The sequence below is a fragment of the Populus alba genome, chromosome 12, assembly GCF_005239225.2.
Source record: "Populus alba chromosome 12, ASM523922v2, whole genome shotgun sequence".
In the NCBI taxonomy this organism is placed as follows: domain Eukaryota; kingdom Viridiplantae; phylum Streptophyta; class Magnoliopsida; order Malpighiales; family Salicaceae; genus Populus; species Populus alba.
This window is the reverse complement of record NC_133295.1, coordinates 12,964,859-12,971,168: the sequence shown is the minus strand read 5'-3', so window position 1 is coordinate 12,971,168 and position 6,310 is coordinate 12,964,859.

Sequence of the window (6,310 nt, the reverse complement as noted above, 5' to 3'; positions counted from 1 at the left end):
AAACACTTTGCCTCCGTGAGTTTCGCGGCATTCCGTCTTCGATGCCCAGGTTGCCGAAATTCAGTTGCCTTTGAATTTTTGGTGATCCCTCTGGAGCATGTATGCTTCTGCTACTTTTTCTACATCAGACTTCTTCCGCAAACGGCGAAACGATTTGCCTTGGTGAGTTTCGCGGCATTCCGACTTCGATGCCCCGGTTGCCGAAAATTCAGTTGCCTTTGAATTTCAGGTGATCCCTCTTGAGCATGTATGCTTCGGCTACTTGTTCTACATAAGACTTCTTAAGCAAACGGCGAAACGCTTTGCCTCGGCGAGTTTCGCGGCATTCCGACTTCGATGCCCCACTTGCCGAAATTCAGTTGCCTTTGAATTTCGGGTGATCCCTCTTGAGCATGTATGCTTCTGCTACTTGTTCTACATCAGACATCTTCCGGAAACGGCGAAACGCTTTGCCTCGGTGAGTTTCGCGGCATTCCGACATCGATGCCAAGGTTGCCGAAATTCAGTTGCCTTTGAATTTCGGGTGATCCCTCTGGAGCATGTACGCTTCTGCTACTTTTTCTACATCAGACTTCTTCTGCAAACGGCGAAACGATTTGCCTTGGTGAGTTTCGCGGCATTCCGACATCGATGCCCCGGTTGCCGAAATTCAGTTGCCTTTGAATTTCGGGTGATCCCTCTTGAGCATGTATGCTTGTGCTACTTGTTCTACATCAGACATCTTTCAGAAACGGCGAAACACTTTGCCTCGGTGAGTTTCGCCGCATTCCGACATCGATGCCCAGGTTGCCGAAATTCAGTTGCCTTTGAATTTCGGGAGATACCTGTTGACCGTGTATGCTTCTGCTACTTGTTCTACATCAGACTTCTTCCGCAAACGGCGAAATGATTTGCCTCGGTGAGTTTCGCGGCATTCCGACTTTGATGCTCGGTTGCCGAAATTCAGTTGCCTTTGAATTTCGGGTGATCCCTCTTGAGCATTTATGCTTCTGCTACTTGTTCTACATCAGACTTCTTCCTCAAACGGCGAAACGCTTTGCCTCGGTGAGTTTCGCGGCATTTCGACTTCGATGCTCGGTTGCCGATATTCTGTTGCCTTTGAATTTCAGGTGATCCCTCTTGAGCATGTATGCTTCTACTACTTGTTCTACATCAGACATCTTCCGCAAACGGCGGGCGTGTAACAGGATTGACAGCCATAAATATTGCACTCTGATTATTACAAAGAATGCGGGGTGGAGCTGGAAGTGGAACCCGAAGATCACGAAGTAGTTGAATAAGCCATACGACATCAGCAGTAGCAACAGCTAAAGAGCAATATTCAGCTTCTGAACTGGAACGAGAAACAGTGCTTTGTTTCTTAGAGGACCAAGAGATTAAATTAGCTCCAAGAAAAATTGCATAACCGGTAGTAGAGCGACGTGTATCAGGACACCCAGCCCAGTCCGCATCAGAATAGGCAAGAAGATTATGAGTGGAAACTTTATGAAGCTGAAGGCCATGATGAACGGTGCCTTTAACATAGCGTAAAATACGCTTGAGAGCACGAAAATGATCTTCTGTGGGAGCATGCATATATTGACAAATAGAATTAACCGAAAAGGATAAATCGGGCCTGGTGATGGTTAAGTATTGAAGTGCACCGGCGAGAGAGCGGAACAGAGTTGGATCAGAAAACAGCTGTCCTTTAGCTGATAAATGCTGACCAGCAACAAAAGGTGTGGAAATCGGTTTGGCATCAATCATCGAAGCTCTTTGTAAGAGATCAAGGGCATACTTTGTTTGACTAAGAAACAAACCCTTGTCATTAGATTGAACTTCCACCCCAAGAAAATAATGAAGATCGCCCAAATCTTTCATGGAAAATTCCTTAGAAAGCCGAGTAATGAAGGTGTGAATCAACGAAGAACTACTGCCCGTGAGCACCATGTCATCAACATACAAAAGTAAGTAAACACTCCCAAGCTTAGAATGATAAACAAATAATGACGAATCAGCTGGACTAGAGTGAAAACCAAGTGTATGTAAGAAAGAGCCGAAGCGATGAAACCAAGCGCGGGGAGCTTGTTTGAGGCCATACAGAGCACGCTTTAAGCGACAAACATGCTGAGGGAATATGGGATCAGTGTAACCTGGTGGTTGTTCCATGTATACTTCTTCATTGAGAAAACCATGAAGAAAAGCGTTGTTGACATCTAACTGATGTAGACGCCATCCAGAAGCAACTGCTAATGATAATATGAGTCGGACTGTAACAGGACGAACCACAGGACTAAAGGTGTCGCCAAAGTCAAGACCAGGAACCTGAGAAAAACCTTGAGCCACAAGGCGTGCTTTATGGCGTTCAGTAGACCCATCTGGACAAGGTTTAACTTTGAAGATCCAACGATAACCAACGACATTATGAGATTAAGGCCGGGGAACAAGAGTCCAAGTACCATTTCTCTTTAAAGCAAGAATCTCATCATCCATGGCTGAAAGCCATTTAGGATGCTTTGCAGCAGACTTAAACCCCTTGGGTTCTTTAAAAACAAGAAGAGCCTGAAAGAACTGATTTGAAGACAAAACAGTCAAGGCATGATGCGACCGTGGTTTGAAAATACCAGCCTTCCCCCTAGTAATCATGTGATGACGGTTGGCAGGCACAGGAGAAGGTGAAGACATAGGAGAAGGAACCGTGGAGTCCAAAGATGTAGGGGCAGGGAGAGACACTGCAGCAATAGGAACCTGCAGTGAAGAAGAACTTAAGGAACCTAGAACATCACTACAAGGCAGACATGGTGATTTCAAAACAGAGGAAGACGATAAAGAGTCACAAGAGTTATCATGAGAAGAACTAGGAACACAGTCCGCACAATCTGAAAAATAGGTATAGTCAGTATTGGACTGTAGAGTAGTAAAGGAGGCATCATTATAAGGAAATTGATGTTCATAAAACTGAACATGTCGGGAAACATAGACACGATGAGACTTTCGGTCTAAACAACGAAAGCCTTTATGAAGAGTACTGTAACCTAAAAATACACATGGAGCAGATTTTGGAGACAGTTTATGAGGTGAGTAATCTTTTAAGTAAGGGAAGCAAAGACACCCAAAAGTACGAAGCATAGAGTAATCAGGGGACTTACCAAACAGGATTTCATAAGGAGTTTTGCCATCAAGGGACGGTGATGGGAGTCGATTGATGAGAAAAACTGTAGTAGAAAAGGCTTCGACCCATAACGAAACGGGCACATGAGCATGGAACATAAGGGTAAGACCCATTTCTGTGACATGACGATGTTTGCGTTCAGCAACACCATTTTGACTGGGAGTGTAAGGACATGCTAGACGAAGAACAATACCACAAGAGTGCAAATGGGAGCGAAACTTATTATTTGTAAATTCCGTTCCACCATCACATTGGAAAGATTTTATTTTGGCGGAGAATTGAGTCTCAATATAGCGTTGTAAATTGACAAATGTATCAAAGAAATCAGATTTTTGTTTCAAAGGAAACATCCAACTAAATCTAGTATAATCATCAATAAAAATAGCATAATATTTGTATCCAGTAACAGAAGATACTGGTGACGGACCCCATAAATCACAATGTAATCGATCAAATGGCATGCTACAATGTTCATCATTTAAAGAAAAAGGTAAACGGTGGCTTTTGCCAAGTTGACAACCAACACAAATGTTGGAATTATTTGACAGTGATCTATCACTACAAAGAATAGATCCTAATCTGTTAAGAGAAGAAATAATACGATAATTGGGATGGCCAAGGCGTGCATGCCACAACTGAGCAGAAGCACGCGGTTTATGGGCAGAAAAGAAGAATTGAAACAAGAGCATGATGATGCTGATGGAGGACATAGAGACCATTTTCACATCGACAGACCCCTAGCACCGTTCCTGTGATGCGATCCTGTATGATAAGACGAAGAGAATCAAAGATTACACGACAATTAATTTGTTTGGTAAGCTGACTGATAGAAATAAGATTCTTCTTAATGCCAGGAACAACCAAGACATTAGACAAAGGAATGGAACTGTGAGGAACAACTGTGGAAACAGAACCAATGTGAGAAATAGGCAGAGACTGACCATTATCAACCATCACCCTTTCATTACCAGAGTAAGTAGCAGGATCATCCAAGTTTTCAGGATTATTTGTCATATGAGAGGTTGCACCAGAGTCGGGGAACCACTCGGGGTTATTCAGTTCTTGAATAGAGCAGGCAGAAAAGGCTTCAGCAAGGTGAGCCGATTGCTTCTTCTTGAGTTTCAAGAAGCTCCAGCAACGTTTGGCTAGGTGTCCCTCTTTGTCACACAACTGACAGTAAACAGAGGAGGTGGGTGATGATTTCATGTTGATAGAGGGTGTAGAAGACATGGAAGGCCGAGATTTCCATTTCTTGACTCCTGTCATTTTGGAAGTCTGATGTGCATAATAAACCGAATTTGAAGGCACATGATTGACAGCACATGCAAATATCTCATGACTTAAGGCTTTGGGAACAATATCTGAGAATGATGGTAATGGAAGCTGTGACATCATGGTGGTAGAAAAAATTTTGTAGTCCGGTCCCAAAGCTCGCAGATACCAGTGCACTTTGTATGTGTCATCAATGGGACGACCAATAGCAGCCAGCTGGTCACAAAGACCTTTAAATAATCGAGAAAACTCAGCAATGGATCGAGAGTCGCGTTGCATCAGCTGAAGTTCATCCTTGAGTTGTAATTCTCGAGTCTTTGACCTGTTAGAAAATGAGGCTTCAAGAACTTGTCAGGCCTCATAAGAATGTTATAGTCCTAGCACCTCACTCATAGACTCCTCTGTAAGAGAAGAATAAAGTAAACTAAGCAGCATCTGATTTGTATGCAACCAGGAACTATAAGAAGGATTTGGATTTGTGACTCCATTAGAGTCTGTAACCATGAGACTTGGAGCGATGATTATGCCATCTAAAAATCCAAACAATTCTTGACTGGTTAACAGGGGAACAAACTGATTTCTCCACAACAGGTAATTGGAGGAAGTCAGTTTAATGGTGAGCATGTGCACCATTGTATTGAGCGGAAGAACAGGGAATGAAGGAGAAGATATGTCGGCCATGGAAATTTGTAAAGCAGGCTCTGATACCATAAAGATGTTTTACAAGACAATAGAATGGCTGAATGTCTCCTTGACCTAATCAGGAGGCGTGTATTCATTATATATTAATATAACGACAGTTTATACGTTGCTAATATAATAGGAAAGATGAGGGATACAATGAAATTGCGTAATTATCCTACAGCTATATATTAGCAATATTATATTAACAGAAGGGATAGCAGCGTATGTTATGGAGAATCATGAGATTCTCCCTTATCACAAATAATACAATGTTCTGATATGTGTAATAAGTAACAAAGAAAGCCAGCAATTCTTTGTAACATAGGTGTTTAATTTAACCACAGAAGTTCTTGACACTGGTCCCCTCTTCTCTTATTCAGGAGGGACAGAACATTTTGCTTGAAACTTGGTCAGTTCAATTTGCAAAATGATGAACCCTAAACACCTGAACTTCGATTCATTGAAACTTCAAGAGTCCATTTCCAAGAGAGAATGGTTTGTTTAAAAAGTTCTATTCAAATATATAGCACTACAAAGTAATGATAGTTCAAGCATCAACTCCATGAATGGGATCTGCAAAAACCACCTAGCACTAGGGGTGAGCATTTCCGGTTCGGTCCGGTTTTCACCCAAAAAACTAACCAAACCGATTTATTTATTTATTTTTAAATTAAAACCGAAACCGGTTCAAACCGAGCATTTTCGGTTTGGTTCGGTCCGGTTAATTGAAAGGAAAAACCGGAAAAACCGATTTCATCTTGGCCAAGCATATCAAGCAAGTTTTCTGAATTAGGAAGCCAAAAAGAACAAGATTCAAACGAAAATATGAAAAAAAATTTATCACAACATCCATTACAGTAATCACAACATAAATGGCAAATCAACATTCTTGTAAATAAATATAGAAAATGAATACATAACAGATCTACAAAAATAAAAATAAAAATAAACATAGACAAAAATTAAGAGAAAGATTGAAGAGAGGGAGGCTCCCGAGTTGCTATTTGGTTGTAAATCCATGAGTTTGGTCGATTATGCTTAAAGAAAATGACAAAAAAATAGTGCTTAAAGCCTTAAAGAAAGGTTGAGAGAGATGAGAGATGAAGATGTTGAGGGGGGGTTATGAGAAAAGTTGAGAGATAAGAGATGAAGATGGGGGCTGTGATGGGAGAAAGGTTGAGGGATAAGAGATGAAGATGGGAG